This window comes from Sus scrofa, chromosome 11 (assembly GCF_054392235.1).
Source record: "Sus scrofa isolate SSC_HxYL_T2T_F1_AM1 chromosome 11, Sscrofa_HxYL_maternal_Yorkshire_Landrace_v2.0, whole genome shotgun sequence".
Taxonomy (NCBI): Eukaryota; Metazoa; Chordata; class Mammalia; order Artiodactyla; family Suidae; genus Sus; species Sus scrofa.
In genome coordinates, this window is record NC_139393.1 from 65981855 (window position 1) to 66003286 (window position 21432).

The 21432-nt window shown below is 35.6% G+C and overlaps 1 long non-coding RNA gene across 9 annotated transcripts in view; it reads left to right on the top strand.

Annotated features, from left to right (window-relative positions):
• LOC102164643 (uncharacterized) overlaps positions 1–21432 on the top strand; it is a 1014431-nt gene that overhangs the window by 770228 nt on the left and 222771 nt on the right. For 7 of the 9 annotated variants that reach the window (XR_014820091.1, XR_014820092.1, XR_306286.4 and 4 more), the window contains 2 exons: positions 7737–7787; positions 9088–9134. This is a non-coding gene — a long non-coding RNA (uncharacterized LOC102164643). Of the gene's footprint in view, positions 1–7736; positions 7788–9087; positions 9135–10981; positions 12588–21432 lie in introns of those variants that run through there. The other 2 variants (XR_014820097.1, XR_014820096.1) reach the window with 1 other exon arrangement.

Consider the following 21432-nt stretch of genomic DNA (forward strand, 5'->3'; position numbering starts at 1 on the left):
CTTCCCTCTCTCTTTCTCCAGTCTCTTCCAAAAAGCTTCTGTGAACCTTGCAATTTCCTAGAAACTCCACCAGAATTCATGTTTGATGAAACAGGTGACCTCTTTCCTTTAGGCTAGTCCTAGTCTTCAGACATTTTTAAAGTAGGGCATTTTAAGACACTAGGAGTTTTGCACCAGCTGAAGTTTTTTTCTGCAGCTCCTTTGCTCTGTAAAGAAACCATTACTAAACAATAAGTTTATCCCATCTAATTCAACCTCCCCTTTTATAGACTTTTTAGAGGACGACATGGGGATTGGGACACCTGGTAAAAATAAGATGATCCATTTTATTGCTGCTTCGGGGTCAGAAATCAGTGGCACTGCAGAGAGTCAAACATATCTCCCTTATTTCCTTTCAAAATGGTTTAATGAGCAGACACCTCTGTGTTGTTTAGTGATAATATTACAATTATTGAAATTTAGGACTGAGTTTTTGAATTTTGGAACACTGATTTTTGTCTTTTTCCTTCCTCTTTATATCCATTCTTTGCATAGGCTGGTTTAAGGTGAAGGCTGGAGATTTTATATATATATATATGTAATTATTTTATATATTAATAAATTATTAATATATTTTATATCTTAATTATTATATTATATCTAATTATTAAAATATGTATATATTTTATAGGGAACCACCCTAAGAATATTGTCATGGAAGTGTGGCAAGACCCAGAGATTCAGAAAATTTCTGAAATCTGTTGTTTTATATGGTGAAAGCCATATCCTCTTCACTGCTGAAAAGTTGTTTTTTGTATTTGTAGGCCAATGACTAGCTCTTTCATATTCCTCTCAGATGCTCTTCTGTGCCTTTTGTACCAGAGGAAAGACATGTGGGCTTCTGCCTTGTTAGGCCTATACAACATAGTCTGTTATTCTTAGCTTTAGCTTGAGCTAGGGAATGTATCATTCTAGATTCTCTTTCTTTATCTCCGTCTCTCTGTCTCTGGCTTACTTTCAGACACACACACACACACACACACACACACACACACACACACACGGTTGTCTTGGGTGGTTGGCCTCTCTTTCAGGGGCCTTCCCTGATGTCTAAGTAGCTTGTCTTCTCTACAGTTCCTTTTTTCCAGCTCATTTTCTCTAGGTTTAGAAATATCCATCTAGTCTCTGAAATCCAGACAGAAACTTAATTGTAATTCTTCTCACAATATTCCTTTCTTATAGCTAGCTCAACAATATAAGAGTTAAATTCTAATAATTACCAATCATTTTTCTTGGCTGCCACTCTGACACTTCCTATAGATAATGTCAGAACTCATGGCTTGGAGCTCAAATGAGGGAAATCAATAGATTTGTGTAAAGTTCTGAAAAATCTACACCATAATTAATACTGCTCATATTATTTTCCACATTCTCATTCTTTTTGAGAAAACCATGCCATGGCACAGTTTTATTAAAATCCAATGTCAGGAGTTCCTGTCGTAGCTCAGTGGAAACAAATCTGATTAGCATCCATGAGGACACAAGTTCGATCCCTGGCCTTGCTCAGTGGGTTAAGGATCTAGCATTGCTGTGAGCTGTGGTGTATGTCTCAGATGCTGCTAGGAACCTGCATTGCTGTGGCTGTGGTGTAGGCCAGTGGCTGTAGCTCCAGTTCCACGTCTGGCCTGGGGATATCCATAAGCTGTGGGTGTGGCCCTAAAAAAACAAAAAATAAATAAATAAAATAAAATAAAACTCAATGTCAGACCTTATGTATTTACTTAGTATAAATATAGAGCAGTAGAAAGTGAGTCTGGCTAAAATGTTAAAGAATTTAAGACCTGACAATAATTTAAATATCTTACAATTGTTTAAAGCTGTGAAGGAGATGAACAACAGATGAATATGGAAATGAATGCAAACTTTAATCAGAATAGAGAATCCAGCTATATCTAATTAGGCAGACTGTTCCAAAGTTACATCTGCCTAAAGTCAAATGATTAAAAAAGAAAGTGCCCATCTGAGTCATATGTAGAAACACCTCAGAACATTGTAGCTCTGAGGTCCAAAAGCAACATCCAGATGCTTCAAAGTTTGAAAAATCACAATAAATGTGTTTATTTATTCTGTCTGCTCTGAGATAATCCAGTCTGAAACATTGCAGCTCATCACATTTTTCTGTGATTATTTTCAGTATTTAATGAGGCCTTGAAAAGATGGTAGAATTCCAAAATATTTATTAGAATCCAGAATGATTTTCTTGTAACAAGTGTTACCTAACAAGTACATGGAACACACATTTTTCAATCTCATTTGTTAGAGGGCCTGGCTTCAACTAACCAGCTAAAAGAACAAAGGGAAGTTATTTTCTCACATAATGGACAAGTTCAGAAAAAGTGAAGACTACAAACTAGGCTTTATTTCACCATTCAGTGATGTCACCAATTTCCATTAGGAAGGGAGGGAGAATTTCTTTCACTAAACATTTATTAGAAAGGTAAGTTACTCTTCATACACATAATCTGGAGCCTTTACTGTGAACAGGAGAATTCTGTGCACTGAAGGTAATAGTCGAATATGTAGTCGAGAGCTGAACCAATCACTTTGGGAGTGGGATGAGATAATAGACCAATTTTATAGGCCAATCAGAGTATACCCTTAACACTGAGGATGCTGTCATTCCCACCTATTTGCAGAATAATTGGGCAGTAGAGAAATGAATTTTCAGATAGCAAAAATAGGCACACACACATACACAAAATCCTGGGAAGTCCTTCTAATTAAACTGTGTATGTATTTTAAGAGAATGTTTAATTATAATTCTGATTGTTACAGGGTTGTTTCTTGTTATGCGAATATTAACAATTTTTGAGAGTTTCTGTTAGTCTACATCCTTTCTGATTTTATTCTTTACCTTCTCAGTAAATATACATGGGTAGCATTTAATCATTTGGTAGAAGTAATAAGATTGCTGAATAGCTATAGAATCTTCGCTAAGCAGGTCTATGAGTGCCAGATATTGATCTAGCAATGTATTGGCTCAAATCCATTTTAATTTGCTTTTCCATTTTTATCTTCCTATGGGGGGCTGCATTTCTGCCTAGTATGCTAGAAAATAAACTCATTGTTAATTATAGTGCTTGTATTTCTCTATATAGCTTAGCAAGGGCAGCACTGACATTGAATTTTACTATATGAAATAATGTCCATATAGAAAATTAATATGATTAGATTTTTATACATGAGCCATATACTCATCATTTATTTCATCTCAGATTTTTTAAAAATAGCTATAGTCTACAATCCAGAACACAACAATTCAAGATAATCTTGGATAGCTATTTTATATTATAGCACATGCAGTGTTACATAGGCTGAGTTTGGGAGTGAGAAAAAGATGGCATATGATTATGACACATGAATTTATATTTAAATTGAAAAAATTGTAGGCAATAGGCAAAGTTCAGAACATTTTTTAAATTTCAGCATTATTATCAAGCTAGAAATAAGACTCATTTTCCATCAATACATTAACAACAGTTAAGAATGATGAAAAACTTGAGATTCATCAAATTTTAAGAATTACCTCTGGATACTTCTGCAATATATTGAACAACAGGTATTGGCATTTTAAGGTTATTTCTTATTTTTATTTTTTATTTATTCATTTATTTATTGTCTTTTTGCCTTTTCTAGGGCTGCTCCCGCAGCATAGGGAGGTTCCCAGGCTAGGGGTCTAATCAGAGCTGTAGCCGCCAACCTATGCCAAAGCCACAGCAACACAGGATCCCAGCCGCATCTGCGACCTACACCACAGCTCACGGCAACGCTGGATCCTTAACCCACTGAGCAAGGCCAGGGATTGAACCTGCAACCTCATGGTTCCTAGTCAGATTCATTTACCACTGTGCCACGACAGGAACTCCAGCATTTTAAGGTTATTGAAGGGAAAATGGAAACTTTCTGACTTAACACTAGTCTCATCACTAGCTTAGCAATGTCCACATAACCTCTTAGAAACTTCAGTCAATATACAGAAAATAATTCCTAAGAGAATGCTAAGCAGTTAGCATACTCTCGCCATTGTCAAGAGACAAAAATGAGACAAGGTTGGTTTTAATTTCCTCCAGCAGTGTAATAGTGATTACCTTGACAAAAAAAGTCAGATCAGTCTATTTATTAATATACTATATAAATTATTATTTCCAATAATATTTCAGAATGCACAATATTATGCTGAATTTAGGAAACAGTGTTAACTTGGAACATGGCAGATTACTTAGAGTTTACAATAATAAAAATTATGAAACATTTACATTTTAATTAAATCATTTTACTGTTATTAAAAAGAAAATCATTTTGTAAAATATATGTAATTGAAAAATACTTCAAATGTGTTAAATGAGGGTAAATGATTCTGTTGAACCAAAAACTTTTAATAGGGATTATAGTCATGTTTTACCTATTTTGCATGATCTAAAAAGCATTGTTTTAATATTTTTTACAGTTTTTTTGATTATTTAAGGGAAAAGGTAAAACTGATCTAGCTTATTCCATCAAAGCCTTCTCTCATTAACTTTACAGAAGGCGTGTTTGTTTTACACACAAAAACAGTCAATGGGCTGTTAATCAGAGACACACTCTAAAAATATGTTATTAAGAAGAAAATCATGGAACTCCTGGATAAGGTTTTTGCCATTTCTAATAAACAGGTAAAATGAAATATAATAAAATAAATCTTTTATAGATAATTCAGATCCTCTGACAACATGAACTACTTTCTTCAACATTGCTAACTCGTAAAAAATTATTTCATCAGAGAAGTGGCACTAAAAGCCAGCTTCCAAGAGTATGAGATATGAGGGAAAAAGTAAACTCCCAACATTATTTTTTTAAAATATTGGATATGTTCCCTGTTCAATATGTATTTATGTATGTATGTATATGATGTGTATTCTTAATTTCAGCCTAATACTCTTTTTTGAATATAAATTCACAATTATCTAGTACCATGTTGATACATAAGTTTTTGTCATATTTATAAAAACAAATGCTACAAAATCCCATTTTTGTGAAAGTTTATTTGCAGGATAAATTCCTAAAAGTCAAATTACTCATAGAATTATACATATACATATTATCACAGTTGTCATGTCTAGCAAAAGGTTGTTCCAGGTTCTAATCACATCAATGGTTCTGTAGAAATATCAGTTTCTTTTATAATTAAATTTTTTTTCAGGAATTTAAGAAAGATTAGCATAGCTTTTTAATGTTGAATCATATCTTATATTTTAAATTATCCTAGATGCTTGAAATTAAATTCTGATTGTTACTAAAGTAAATAAAAGAATTTAGCAAATATTTCATTTTATTTAATTAATATCAAAAAGTCTAAAACAAATTATGATATTTACAAACACCCTTTTCCAGAAAAATTATTGAAAATCTATACAACCTTTTTTGGATTAAAATATAATGAGTAATGGAATAAATTATAATTATGAAAGTATTACTAATGCCCACTTTTACATTTATTCGGAAGTACTCTATAAATCCATACTTCAATGGCAGATTTCTTCAAATTAGCTTCTTGAAGAAAAAAACTAATGTGTTAAATATTCTGTGTATCCTGAGAGATACAATGGTTTTCCCTTTTGGGGGAGTGCAGGTTGATCTCATGTCAAGGTATCCATGAATTCAGGTCAGTGAAATGCAGGATGTTTTGGTTTCATGTCTTTATTGGGGAGCTGATAATGTAGAGAATTCTAAATCAATAAGGAGATGTGACATATGGAGTATGTACATGGGGGCCCTGGTACATGATTTTCTTCCCATTCGATGAAATAAAAATACTGCCAATTTCTTCTTGTATTTCTAAGACATTCTGATATTCACAAACTCAGTAACAAATATGAACAAATTGATTTGTAATGCTGTCTCTCCCCATCTCCTCACACATGAGTGTACACCCTCTCTCTCTCTCTCTCAGGAGAGACAGAATTACTTTATTTTTTATTATTGCATAGACCTGACAAATCTGCTCATGCATTCTCTGTTAGAATTCATATTAAGAACAAAAGTAACACAGTATTGAAGCTACCCTAGTCCAAGAAACAAACTCTTTTACCCAGTTGTTTTTCAAATATGTGTACAGTTAAAGTCTGTAAGGGAGCTGGTGGGTGTTTGCCAAATCCCTTTGCCATCATGTCAGCCAAGATTTGCTTTGAATTCTTGAGGCTCCCTGCTTCTTCAGAGAATCTGGAACACCACACTACCTGTGACATTAGCTCTCCACTGGCATATTGAAATTTTACTATTGTAGGATCAAAATCATTTTATTTATCTTGTTTTGCACTGGGGTAATTTTAACTACCAAAAAGGCTTCTTGGTCCCTCATTCAAATTGAACTGAGATGAATTCATCTCATTCAACAAATCTGTCTAGTGGTTTAAACCCAGATTAAGAACTAATCTAGTCCCTGTTTTTTATGATTAGGCAAAACAATCACACTTGTATATTAAAAAGGTGGAAATATTTTCTGTGGATCTTACCTCATTCAATATACATTCAGTAGCATGTTAAACTTTAGGTTTCTGTATAGCAAATAAAGATACATTGGATGCTAATTCCACTCATCTTCTTTTTCATTTTTTTTCTTTTTGGCCATGCCCATAGCATGCATAAACTCCTGGTGCAGGGAACAAACCCCTGCCACAGCAGTGACAATGCCAGATCTTTAACCTGCTGAGCCACTAGGAACAACTCTATGCTAATATGTAACCTAAACTTTCTGGTTATGCAGATAAGAATACATAATATATTATGTCCAGTAACTTTTACTTACAGAGATTTATATAACTGCAGGTATAAATAAACTTTTTGAAATGTTTAAGATAAAAATAATTGTGGGAGTTCCCATCATGGCTCAGCAGAAACAAATCTGGCAGGTATCCATGAGGATGCAGGTTTGATCCCTGGCCTTGCTCAGTGGGTTAAGGATCCAGCATTGCCATGAAGTGTGGTGTATGTTGCAGATGTGACTCAGATCTGGCACTTGCTGTGGCTGTGGCGTAGGCCAGAGGCTACAGCTCCGACTCCACTCCTAGCTTCGGAACCTCCATATACCTCTGGTGAAGCCCTAAAAAGACAAAAACAATTGTGTATTGGAGTCCTCTTGTGGTGAAGTAGGTTAAGGATCTAGCGTTGTCACTGCAGCAGCTTGGGTCACTGCTGTGGAGTAGGTTCGGTCCTTGGGAAGCCTGGGAACTTCAACATGCCATTGGCATGGCCAAAAAAAAAGTGATTTTCTCTTTTTACTTGATAATAATGCTCAGTTCAAGAAGTGATGACATAGTCTGGAGGAAGTAAAATGTGTGCTGTGTGTGTGTGTGTCTGTGTGTGTGTGTAAAAGGCATGGGATGGTACCTTCGATGACTCAGCTTGAGGTGATGATAAAGAGAAAACATACTTGCTTTGAAGAGCGTTATGGAAAGCATTCACCTCTTGCTTCCTGATGTTATTTCTGTAAATTATTAGTTCTCTGCACTGGAAGCACTCTAACACAGAAGATGGGGACTCTTACATTCTTTTGACTTACCAGGCTCAAGCTGTGATGACTAACCCTTTTACTCCTAGATGGCCTGTAGAGAAGTTCTCTGGCTGATTTCAGATATTATTTTTTTCACAGTAAGAATGTGGTAGAATAGCCAGGAAGAATATAATGAACTAAAATTCTCTTCTCTTTTTTTCCCCTCTAGGTATCTTCTAACTGTGACACGTTTTATTGTGGTTGCTGATAAAAATAAGAGGTATGCCTCCCTGATCTAAGCCAGCAAGAGGTCAAGATAGTAAATGGAGACATAGTAGAAGTTTTTGGTCTCATATCACCGTATCAATGAGACCTAGCTTGAACCCTTTGCCCCCGCCACCACACACTTACATGTTACAATTCACAGTTTTTTCAGAATCCTAGATCCTCTTTTCCATCATTCCCCCCCATAGGAATTTTTATATGCTATCCTACTAGATAATTTATTGTATTATTTGCATAGTTGTCCATATCTCTTCTATATTATTGCCTAATGAAAGACAAGCTCTTCTTCGTAGTTGTTGTTGTTTACTGTTGTAATTCCCAATGCTAGTAGAACAGTGCCTGGCACAGAGTAGGCGCTTAAGAAATATTTGTGAAATGGAGTAAACCATTTTGTAAATGTAGAACTCCTTCTGAATGGGAAAATCTTTGCTGTCTCCTTTCATAAGCTCTCCAAAGATGGGCCAGAGTCAAGCACTTTCATATCACTTAACCACAGAGAGGAGGGCCCTGTTGAGAGGCAACAGATGGATGGTCAGAAATGCAACCTGTAGAGCCACAGCGTGTCTTGACTCCACCTACTAGTTGTATGGTCTTAGGAAAGTTGCTTAACATCTCCATGCTATATTTTCTTCATTTGATATCTCACATTTTAACTCAGTTATGAGACTATAATGTGGATAAAATATTTAGGTAAATATATAACTCATAGATTCTCTTTATCATAGCAGACACCTTATTACTTCTCAGAGAAAGCACATCCCACAGTGGGATAAGATTATAATAGCCTGGGTTTTGTTACTGTATAATTATTTTTTCTTTTTTGTCTTTTTTTTTCTTTTTTTTTTTTTTGTCTTTTTTTTAGGTCTGCACATTGCAGCATATGGAGATTCCCAGGCTAGGGGTCAAATCAGAGCTATAGCCACTAGCCTACGCCACAGCCGCAGCAGCACTGGATCTGAACCACATCTGCGACCTATACTGCAGCTCACGGCAACACCAGATCCTTAACCCACTGAGCAAGGTCAGGGATGGAATGTGCATCCTCATGAATCCTAGTCAGGTTCATTAACCATTGAGTCACGATGGGAACTCCTACTATAATTTTTTTTTTCATTTGGAGGCACTCACATGATAACAAACTTAACTCTGAATAGGAGAAATTGCCCTCTAAATAACATTACAGATGTCAGATTCTGAAAACTGCTGTGAATGAGCTCACAACTCAGTGAACTGAAACAAAGGGTTTTTCCTCTTTTCTTCTTTAATTTTATTTTCTGTCTACATTCTTTTCCCAGAGAATATTAAAACTCAGTTGGCAGCAGAAGTATTCAGAGACTATGTGGTAAGTTCTGAGTTTTTTGAATTGTCAATTTCATTTGGGGATAGTAATGTGTAAGAAATTTATATTTAGGGTGTAAACTGCAGAAATGGTTATATTTCATGCTTACTTCTGTTCATGTTTTGTAAATTTTGTAGAGGTGGGGCTCATGGTGCAATAGTTTAATTTATTCTGTGACTCATTGCCATGTTGGGAAGTATGATACTAGAGAGCCTTTGAGTTGGAGACTTCCACTTTGAAAATTTGGGGTGAGATAGTAGGTGTTGTAGTAGATAGAATATGGTAGACTTGAATCAGTTATATAAGGAACACTCACATGTATGGGCTGGGTGACATACGAACGGGGAGATAACACCTAACTAAATTTTATTTACAAAGTTAGACAACTATATCATTGAGATTTATTTTTCTACAGTAACAGAATGTTAAGGAAATTTTTCAGAATGTGGGAAATAGATTTCATTCTTAAAGTTGTGACAAATTATTGCCAATGGAATATTTGCTATTATATGGAACTCATTTTGTAACCCTATTTGGTGAGCTTGGATGAAGAAAGTGGTGGGGGGAAGGAATATAATTTGAGATGGAAAATAGAATATTCAGTTCTTGACAATGGAAGTAATTTTAAGAATGCATTCCACAAACACTTAGAGTTTTATCATTATTATTATTATTTGATTTTTGTCTTGTTAGGGCCACACCCACAGCATATGTAGGTTCCCAGGCTGGGGGTCTAATCAGATCTGCAGCCGCCAGCCTATACCTCAGCCACAGCAATGCCAGATTTGAGCCACGTCTGCAACCTACACCACAGCCTGAGGCGATGTCGGATCCTTAACCCACTGAGCAAGGCCAGGGGTTGAACCTGTGACCTCATGGATACTAGTCAGGTTTGTTACTGCTGAGCCATGATGGGAACTCCTGCACTTAGAATTTATTGACAGCAACTCTTTGGTGCAGAAAATGTGTAACTCAGTCTTTTAAATATTTTAACTCTTTGAAAGGAAGTGATAGTAGAGGTGGAGAAGATGAATAGCATCTTTCTAGGCCAAGTTTTAGGTAAGCATTAGATTCACACTGCCAGGCAAAAGACACTTTATTTTGATGTTTTATTTTTTGTTCTTTTTATACTTTCCATTTCTCTTCTGAAATTCCCTGTTAGTTCTTGCACATCATCCAGTTTTTTCCCAGTTGCTCTTTTAAGGTATTTAACAATGTTATTTTAAAGTTATTGTCTGTTAATCTCAACTTCTATATTATTTATCTCCTTTATTGACTTCCTTCAGGGCTCTCTGCCCTACCTGTGGGAGTGGCTCTTCTCACAGATTACCATGGCATTTTTTGTTTTATCCACTTAACTACAGCCCAGCAGGCAGTATTTCAGATAGCTCTGAAATGCTGCCCCAAGAGGAAAGAGGGAATATCAAGATATAAGTGATAAAGGTGAAGGGGGAGGTGCACGCAGCCAGGCACACATTTTACAGAAGTTTGCTGCTGGTCTTGTGAAGGTTACCACTAGTCACAGGTATCAGTTATCACTGAAGGATTTTAGCATTTTTCCTGATGTGAGGAGATGCATGAATTGGGCTCATAAAATATTCTCCTAAAAATATCTAACTATCTGAAGACCTGTTCTTCCAGTTTTCCCAGAACAGAGTGCTTCACTCCTGGTCTCCATCCTGAGCTCTGATCAGGGGGTGTTGAGGGTTGGCAGCTGCTGTGGTTCTTGTTTTACTCCATGTAGAGGCTGATGGAAAGTGACCTTCTATTTTGCTTTGCTTTGTTTTTGTATTCTAGACATTTTGTATAGAACTAGAGTAAAGCGTAATGCAAATAAATTTTATCCCCAGAAAACAGACTGCTGCTGATGCTGAGGAAAACAGTCAATCATATGGACAAGAGCTTGTCATGAGATCTAGAAGGCAGAATTCTAAGGTCACTATGTTCCCCCACCTGGTGCACACACCCTGCTGTGTCTTCTTCCTTGAGCATCAGTGGGACTGTGAATAGCATGGGGATCACTCCTGTGGTCAGCTTACTTACACTGGCAAAAGGGAAAGATTTTTGTAGATGTAATTAAGGTGGCAAAGCAATTGAGAGTACCCTAGGGTTAGGAGATGGCTGGACATATGAAACACAACACTGGATGGATGAAAGTGACAGCTTGTTAATCACATACACTGCTCAGGAAAGGACCATACCATTCAAGATCATGCAGGGGTTGCATTCAGGAACAGAGTGAACAACCAGAGGGTAAGAGGGCAAGGCCCCTTGGCTTCCATGGGAGGATGTGATTGACTTGTCTGGATAATTCCATAGGGTGGCAGGGAACTGAAGCCCACTACTCAGGGATGAACAGGAACTGCACCTGGTCTAGAAGAGGAGGATGGTTTGATTAGGAAACCTTCTGTGTGGGAGCAGAGTGGGGGGAAACTTACAGGGAGGCCATTCAAGCCGCTTGTGATTTTACCAGATGTCAAGGCAATGCATAACATCAAACCATAATATTAGCTCTTATATCACGGTGAATGTGGACTTGCTTTTGTGACTGGGGTTTTTTTGTTTTTTGTTTTTTTTGGAATCCTAATCCCTTAAGCTAGTTTACTAAAGCAATTAAACTTTGTCTGGTTTTTGCTTACGTTCTTCTATAGAAAATTAATACCTTTACCTCTCTAGAATTAAGGGGTCATATTAGTGAAATATCTCTTTATTCCTGAGACTCATGCTGTTTTGGTGTTTAGACTTAGATATATCTTTTTAAAGAAAGCTCATCAGGGGATCCTTTTATAGTGTATTTCATTTTTTTTTGTTTTGTTAATTAAAATGGAGGTTGTGGACATGGAAGAAGACTTTAATAGAAATGTTTCATATAATTCTAGATATATTTGAAGCAATTTAAGACACATCACCAATTTTTGATATTAAGAACTAAGTTTCCTATAGATGATATTCTGAGATGTGGTGGCAAAATAATTTCTTCCTTCCTCTTCCAAATTGTCCCCACCTTAATCACTGGAACCTAATTGTATGTAACTTCATGTGCTAAAAGGGACTTTGCAAATATAATTGCTGTTATAGATTTTGAGTGGGAGAGATTATTCAGGATTATCTGGATGTGCCCTATAATGATAGTCCAAAAAAGCAGAAAATCATTCTCTGCTGGGGTCAGTGACTGAGAGATGTGTCTTTGGAATAAGAGTTATACATATGCAATATTACTGGTTTTGAGGACAAAGGATGAACTTGCAGTTATCCAAGGAATACAGATGACTTCCAGAAGCCAAAACAAACCAAAAACAAAACAAAACAAAAGAAGAGAAAACAGATACTACCCCCCCAGAACCTCCAGAAGGAAACAAATCCCTGGCGGTACGTTAATTTTAGCTTAGAGAAATCCAAGTTGAACTTTGGACCTACAGACTCATAAGACAATAAATTTCTATTGTTTCTAAGCAACTAAATTAGTGATAATTTGTTCTGGCAGCAATAGCATACTTGTACAAGAGATAATGAAAACATTAATTCTTTCCCTTATAGTAAAATATGATTAATACCAAAACAATCAAATCAAGTTTATTTTTTAAAGTTTTATTGAGGTCTAGTTCATTTACAATGTTGTGATAATTTCTGCTATACAACAAAGTGATGCAGTTATACATATACACACAAATCCAGTTTATTTTTAATGTGACAGATGTTCGCATTCCTTCACAAAACCTTCCTAAGTGGAAAAAAGTGTTTATGTTTTGTAAAGCTTTCACAAAACTTTTCTAGGTGTTTTTTTTTTTTTTTTTTTGAGCTTAGGTAGTTGCTTTTTCATTTGCAACAATTTGACTTAATTTTACTGTATTTCACCAAAAGACCTATAGTGTTTGTTCCTTTCCCCACATGGTATTCAGTAGCACCATAGGCTATATTTAGAATTTTTTTATTTTAACAGAGAAAAATTTTTTTTGAAGAAAGACTTCATTTTCTCTTTTTCTTTCTTTCTTTTTTTTTTTTTTTTCAGTTGCCCATGCAGCATATGGGAGCTCTTGGGCCAGGGACCAAATTCTAGGGGGAGCTGCAGCAACACCAGATCCTTAACCCACTGCATGGGGTTTGAAACAGTGCCTCCACAGAGATAAGCTGGATCATTAACTCACTGTGCCACAGTAGAAACTCCTATATTTAGAACTTTATTTTTTCTTTTTTTATATATAGAATTTAGCATTAGTAGGATTCAAACATGTATGCCAACATCAACTGAAAAAAAAAAAAAAGGTACAACCTAAAAGTTGCATATCATGTTTTATTTGGGAACTTTACTGCAGACTATAACCCAGCACACAGTCTCTCAGACAGCTCTGAGGAACTGTTCCAAAAAGGTTAGGGGGTGGTGGTGGGGTATATAGAAGTTTTTACACACACACACACACACACACACGCGCACACACACAATGCAGCTTAACATCAAAAGATTACTAATAATCTAACATATAGACTTTATGAGTTAATGATTTTAGTGCATTTCTGTGAATGAAAGAATGCAGGAGTCTGGGCTCATTGAAATTATTCCTTTGATATGAATCTTAACTATCTAGGGCCATATCCTATTTTTTTCTATCCTGAACTTCCCTCAGGACACACCATAGGATCCACTGTACTGGCTGATGGCTTTATGCTGGGGCAACATTCATTGTCTATTGATGGCAGGCAACATTCTTAGTTTATTGAAATGGCAGGGAGCATTCTTTGTCCACACTAATAAGCTGCTCCAAGTTACCCAGAACCCTCACAGTCAGACATATTCATAGCTCCCTGGATTTGGTTCCACCCTGCATGATCCCCAGAGAAGGGCGAGGCCAATTCCCTACATGAATGAACTGGCTTAAAACTTTGTTCAAAACTTTAATTCCTGTAACAGAATATCGCAGGAAATTTTCCAGGACCCAAAGTGGGAAGAAAGCATATTCCATTAACTCGTATCCCCTGAGTGACTTCATGGTTGTCTCCTTTCCCAAGGCAGCCCTCCCTATCATTGCATATACCAAAGTGTCTATTTTCTAAGATAGAATTTTTATTTTCTTGAGGCAACACACTGTGAGAGTTCATTTTGGCAGTGACTAGTTACAAGACAAAAATCTCCTCAAGCACTGTAATCTTATCTTTCAGTGTTTAGCTTACCAAAATGACAGAACTTATATTCTCTTTCCTATTTTGTAGCAACAAAAGCAATTTTGTATAAAACTACAGGAGATAACCAAAGTCCTTGGGTCTTATATACTTGTGGCCATAGGTGATCTGAATTGGAAGATGAATGTAGAATTTGACAGGGATCTTTGAACATTAAAAAACAAAACAAAAACAAAACTGAAGACCCTGAAAATAATAGTGAACAATTAGAATTTTATAAATGCCCAGCCAATTCCAATTAGGGTATAAAGAAAAGTTATTTAACACTACTGAATATTTAAATAAGTCAGAAAGAACTGTTGAGTATTCAAGATAGAGCTTGTGTGTTTATTTTTTGTCTTATAAATGATTTCTGGGTAGAGATGATAACAGAAGAAAGACTCTTTATCCTAGGGAAAAGTATCATAAAGTGAAATCTGGCTACTTTAAAAAAAATGGGAAATTACACCTGATACATTTTAAACAAAACCAACTAAACTAAACAAAACAAAATGAAATATCTATCTGTTTAAACATCTATTTACCTAATTGTGTTTAACCTCTCAGCTCAATGGCTATTTCAAAGCATCATTTTTCAGGGATGTAGATACTGAAAAATAGATAATATTTTTCTGAAAAAAAAGTATTCTCAAATTGTTATTAATTTTTTCTTATTTGATATCTAATAAAAATCTATTATTTAATATATAGTAATCATGTTAAAATTGTATTACACAAAATTTCATTTTAGATATGCATTTGTTAAGTAGAACATTTTAATTTCCAACAGAGCAGATATTTGTGAGGTAGTGGATATTTGTGATATTTAATTTCCAACAGAGTGGATATTTGTGAGATAGTGCTACTGAACTCAGAAATATAGTCATAGCCGAAGATAGAATCCTATTGTAAAATCCTTATTCCTTGTTTATGTTTATCATTTTTCTCCTCACATCTCCTTTTTTTTTTTTTTTTTTTTTCCATGTATGACTCAACATGAATATTTCTTTCAGTAGGCACTTTTCCACAGGCCAGACCCTCTTATCTTATCTTCATTAAAGCTCAGCGGTCTGCAGGCTACCTCTCTTCCAGGGAAACTGGGGGTCATTTCATCCACAGGCCACACATGGGATATTAGTAATGTTCTTAAGAAATTGTATTCCTCTTTAAACAACTATCACATTTATGAATGTTTCAACGGAATGTAAAATAGTGGCCCTGCTTAGTTCCTAGATAATATAACCAGCCTGCTTGCCCTTCTGAGCAGATAGTGTGCTTACGAGAGCTTTCTTCTACCACCAACGTGTATTCTACTATTCTAGCCCATACTCGCATCTTTGTTCCTACCAACTTCTTTCTTCTTGGGGACCAGAATCTGTGTGCATCATAGGCAAATGGATTAACAATCCCCAAAATTGTGTTCAGCAAAGCAAAAAAAAAAAAAAAAACAATCAAATGTGTGTCAGGCATTCTTCTAGATATTTGGAAATAATGCTGAGAGGAGTAAAAAAAAGACTAAAACCAGTTAAAGAGACTTTGATGGGGGAGGGGTAGGTAACAGGTGTGAAAAATAACACATGATTTGATTCTATGTAAAAGAATCAAGTATTTAAAGAAGAGAAATTAGAAAACAAGTTTGGGCTTGAAATTTTTATGAAGTAAACACATTTTTGGATTGATATTTAAGTATGTTTTGGGAGACAGCCTCTTCACTGCCATTGTCCTCTGTAGGTAAATTTATGTGAACTAATGTAAATCCTCACACCTGGTCTCATACTTTCTCTCTCTGAACTTTAAAAAACAAAAACAAAAGCTCTTCTAGAGAACTATCCTAACATCACATGATGTGTCCCAATTTTAACAACATACCTAGCTTTTGCTTTCGTAATAAAAGTCTGTGCATAACCTTATTCCTGGAATTCATGTGTAGTAACATTGTGAACTCAACTCTGCCAGGAAAGGTGTCATGATTTACTAATCTTGAGGGATGAGGCTTAACAGTGTTGAAGGTGAAAGAAAGTCAGTAAAATAGAAGCAAGATGGGGAAAGTTATGAAATAGAAAAATTAAGAAGACCCAAATTTAGAAACCAGGATTATATGGAAAAGTACTAAGCAGTAAATATAACAAACAAAAAGTTATCGCTACTGAGAATAGTTTGCACTATATAATCTTATAAGAATATGATCTATGAAATAGTGACAGTTGTGAAATAAGTAAGGGAGTAGCTAAATACAAGATGAATCCAAATACTTGAATACCAATAATAATTATAAAGATAATCTGATATTTTTAGAACACTATTCCATTCATACTAGGAATAAAACAAACATTTAAAACATTAAATGTAAATTACATAGTACACTTGAAGATAGGAATTTTATCCACAAATTAGATAGCATAATCTAATTAGATTAAAATAAATATTCTATGACCATTTTGAATTCCATCACCATTCTTGAATTCAAATTTCTCTCATAAAACATTTTTATATTACATGTTTAAAATGTATTTTTGTGTAAAGGAATTTGAAAGATATATGGTGAGGTCAAGATAGTATAGGCCATAATATTTTCTTCTTTTTTTTTTTTTTTTTTTTTTTTTGTCTTTTTGTTGTTGTTGTTGTTGTTGCTATTTCTTGGGCCGCTCCCGCGGCATATGGAGGTTCCCAGGCTAGGGATTGATTCGGAGCTGTAGCCACCCGCCTACGCCAGAGCCACAGCAACGCGGGATCCGAGCTGTGTCTGCAACCTACACCATAGCTCACGGCAACGCCGGATCGTTAACCCACTGTCGCGGGTTCGGTCCCTGCTCTTGCTCAGTGGGTTAAGGATCCAGCATTGCCGTGAGCTGTGGTATAGGTCACAGACCCAGCTCAGATCTCACATTGCTGTGGCCCTGGTGTAGGCCCGCGGCTACAGCTCCAATTAGACCCCTAGCCTGGGAACCTCCGTGTCCCGCAGGAGTGGCCCCCTAGAAAAGACAAAAAAGACAAAAAATAATAGTAATACATAAGCAAATAATGACTACCCCATTTTATTCTTCTATGGGCAACGAATGAGGGTTCTACTATCTGCCCATTTTCACCATTTATTATCTGTCTTATTGATTATAGACATCTTAATGGGTGTAAAGTGGTATCTCATCATGGTGTTTATTTGCATTTACCTAATGACTAATGATTTTGTACACTGTGCTTATTGGCCCTTTTTTTCTTGACCTTTTTGATATGATAGTTTTATTGCAGATTTTTTGGTATTCTGTTTGGTACTCCCTTAGCTTCTTGTTCTACAGTTTGGTGTCTGTCATTAATTTTGGAAAATTCTGTCATTATTACTTAAAATATTTCTTAAGTTGTTTTCTCTTTTCTCCTGCTATTTCAATTACATGTATATTAAACTTTTGATAACTGTCCCACATTTCTTGGATATTGTGTTCTTCTTTTTTTTTTTTTCAATTCTTCTTTTCCTCTTTGCTTTTCAGTTTGGTAAATTTCTGTTGACATATCTTTAGGCTCATTGATTCTTCATTTGTGTCTAGTTTGTTCATGAGCCTAGCCAAAGCATGCTTCACTTCTGTTAATATTTTTTATTTCTAGCATTTCTTTTTGAGTCTTTGAGTTTCTGTCTCTGCTTGCAGTGCATATCTGTTCTTGCATGTTTTCCACTTTTTTCATTAGATATCTTAGCATATTACTCATAGTTTATTTTATTTTATTTTACTTTTGCTTTTTAGAATCACACCTGTGGCATATGGAAGTTGGCAGGAGGGGGTCAAATCAGAGCTGTAGCTGTCGGCCTATGCCACAGCCACAACAATGTGGGATCCAAGCCACATCTGCGACCTACACCACAGTTCATGGCAATGCTGGGTCCTTAACTCACTGAGCTGAGCCAGGGATTAAACCCACATCCTCAGGGGTACTAGTCAGTTTGTAAACTGCTGAGCCGCAAGAGAAACACCCCATAGTTTTTTAAATTCCTAGTCTGAAGTTTCTCAAACTTTGTCATATCTGAATCCAGTTCTGACGATTACTCTGTCTCTTTAAACTGTTTTTTTTTTTCTTTCACTATATCTTGTGATTTCACTATATCTTGTAATTTTTTTATTTAAACCTGCACATGATGTATTGGGTAAACTGTGAGGCTTTATGTTTATCTGAATAGGAATTAGGCTCTGTTTACTGTTTGTTGATATGATTTCAACCCTATTAAATTTGTTAAAACTTGTTTTGTGGCTAAAAATATGATCTATACTGGAGAATGTCCCATGTACACTTCAGAAGAATGCATATTCTGAGGGAATCTTTTGTACATGTCTCTTGGTCCATTTGCTCTAAAGTGTTATTCAAGTCCAATGTTTCTTCATTGATTTTCTCTTTGGATGGTCACTGAATTTTCCTTGGTTAGTCATTAAATGTTTCATATTATATACTTGAACTAATCAAGATTGTAAATATTCTTAAATTAGATCCAGGGAGTTGTTTCAGACAGTAAAAAAAATGACTTGAGTTGGAGTTTCCCCTCCCTAAGACTATTTATTTGTTTATTTAGTCTGCATAGGATACTTTTATTTTCTCTCTTTTTTTTGAATTATAATTTTATCATTTTACCCTGTCATTCAAGAAACACTATTTTAATAACAGAAATGGAGTAATTATAGGACAAACTGGTTAGAGTCAAGGGTGTTCTTTGACTATGAAGCTTGTCATGACGTGTACTCCTGCAGATGTATACTAGAATTGTGTCCATTTTTTTAGTCTTTTGTTATTTGCTTATCAAGTCTTTTCATTTGTTTCTTTTATCTTGATGTCAAACCTCTAGGGCCATTACTTTGCTTGACTCCACCCAGTACTCCAAGACTCGTTTTTAAGCTTCTAAAAAAAATTGGCATTTGGGGCTAATTCTGATCAAGCCACCATATATATGTCATTGCCATTAAATGTTAATGAAGACCTTGCCATTGGGGAAATGTACTGCACCCAGAAATATGTATTCATTAAGACCCTCAGTTTAATATATTCTCCTAAATGTACTTCTCTCTTCATGTGCCATAGAATTTATGTTAATGTCCTTTGTGTCCTTCCAAAAGTGAATATTCTGCAATATTCAGGCCACTAAGTGGCACTCAGATTCACTCAGCATGACTGGGTTCCATATCTCATTTCCTTAAATGAATTCTGTTCACATCCACATTTCAGGGAGTGTGTGAAGCTGTGATGTAACTGAGCAGATAGCCATAATCTGTTTTATATCGCACACAGGATGCTGTCTTAGCAATATGTCATCTTAATTTATGTCCACAAAGATTGCATAAACTTGTCATTTAGCCTTTTTTTGTCTTAACCTATTTATTCGTAGTAATTCTCTCTGGGCATGAGGAAAATAAACAGAATGAACAACATCTTATAAACTGTATGCTAAATGATAGCCATAGTTGACTACCTATAAATTGAGCCACCAGGGAATGATGTGTTACTTGTTTCCACTGGATTATCCAAGGAGTCTTTAAAGTTTATGGATTAGTAGGAATACAGTCTTTTTTTCCTCAGAGATGCAAGTCAATCTCTCTCTCAGTACTGGCCATTGGTCAGCACTAGACTTGAGAGAGATGACTTAGAATTTAGTGCCCTAAATCACTTCAAGTTCACTTAAAATTTCTTCTGCTATCTTTCTGCTATTATCTTGTTTGTGTTTATTACTAGTTTTGACCCCTACAGACCTTTCTCTCCATAACCAGCTCTCCAACTCTATAGAGTTAATATCTGCACAAGATTTGACAGGTTTAAAAAAAAAAAAAAAACACATGACTGTCTTTGCCACTTTGTAAGGGAGCCACATTCACAGTCCTATTTAAGTTAACTCGTGATGAAATTATATACTATCTCAGAGGACCATTAGGAATACGTGCTGTTAAATCCACTCATAGCAACATTATGTCTTGATCCTTGACATTTTGTGGAGCTAATTATCCATGGGTCTCTCATGTTTCTGTCTCTCTTGAAAGTAGAACCATAAGTAACTATTTATCATGGACCAAATTCTTAAGATTGTTTTTTTATGCTAAAATTGGTGACAATTTCCTCCTAGGGAGCAATAGGCAGATTGTTTGTTCTGTTGTATAATAAAGAAAATATTTCTTCCAGGGAAGAAAGTTACTTAGATTTGTTTGACACCCATTAAAAAGATCAGCGTTTCCTAAACTTGGGGTTCATTTCCTGTAACTTAATCCAATGTGTGTGTGGTTGTCACCTGACTCTCTTTTTGTGTCCCCCTGTGAGTATTAGAGCTTAGACAACTGGCCCAAGATAATACAGATATTCTGACTACTGCTATATTATGAGAAACAAATTGTAATTTATCCCAGACCCATGAATCTCATGTCCCGTTCCAGAATTTATAAAACTGTAGCAAGTGAGGGAGTTCTCATTGTGGCTCAGCAGAAAGGAATCTGACTAGGAACCATGAGGTTGTAGTTTTGATCCCTGGCCTTGCTCAGTGGGTTAAGGATCCAGCATTGCTGCTAGCTGTGGTGTAGGTTACAGACACAGCTCAGATCCTGCGTTGCTGTGGCTGTGGTGTAGGCTGGCAGCTGTAGCTCTAATTCAATCACTAGCCTGGGAACCTCCATATGCCGTGAGTGCAGCCATTAAAATAAAAACAAAAAAAAAAAAAACAAAAAAACTGTAGCAAGCTAAATTGTTAGCTGGTTAACTAATATCCAGAAACTTTAACAGTTGTAGACAGATACCCTCTTCCTTGGGTATACATAAATTTAAAACCATGTTGAAAACCACTGTAGGCAAGATAAAACTTTTATGAGGTACAAAAATTACACAACTGTGTATTTGTTTCTTTCATAAGTCCACATTATATCTTCTGATCCAGTAGAGTCTCTGAATTACTTTCTCTTGTCAAATTTAGGATACATCCATTTGACTAATTAAGTTAAAAATTAACAACTTATTCAACCATCTGTTATAAGTAACATATTTTCAGTTGCCAGCTATGACTTCCAATGAGACTCTTGCTATGACATTCATAAGAAAAATGGTAAATCCATGTAATGTTATTTTTCTTTCTCATTTTTGTGTATTGGTAGTGGTGGGTTATTTACCTTAGAAGAAATATTGTTTGAGAATTCACCAT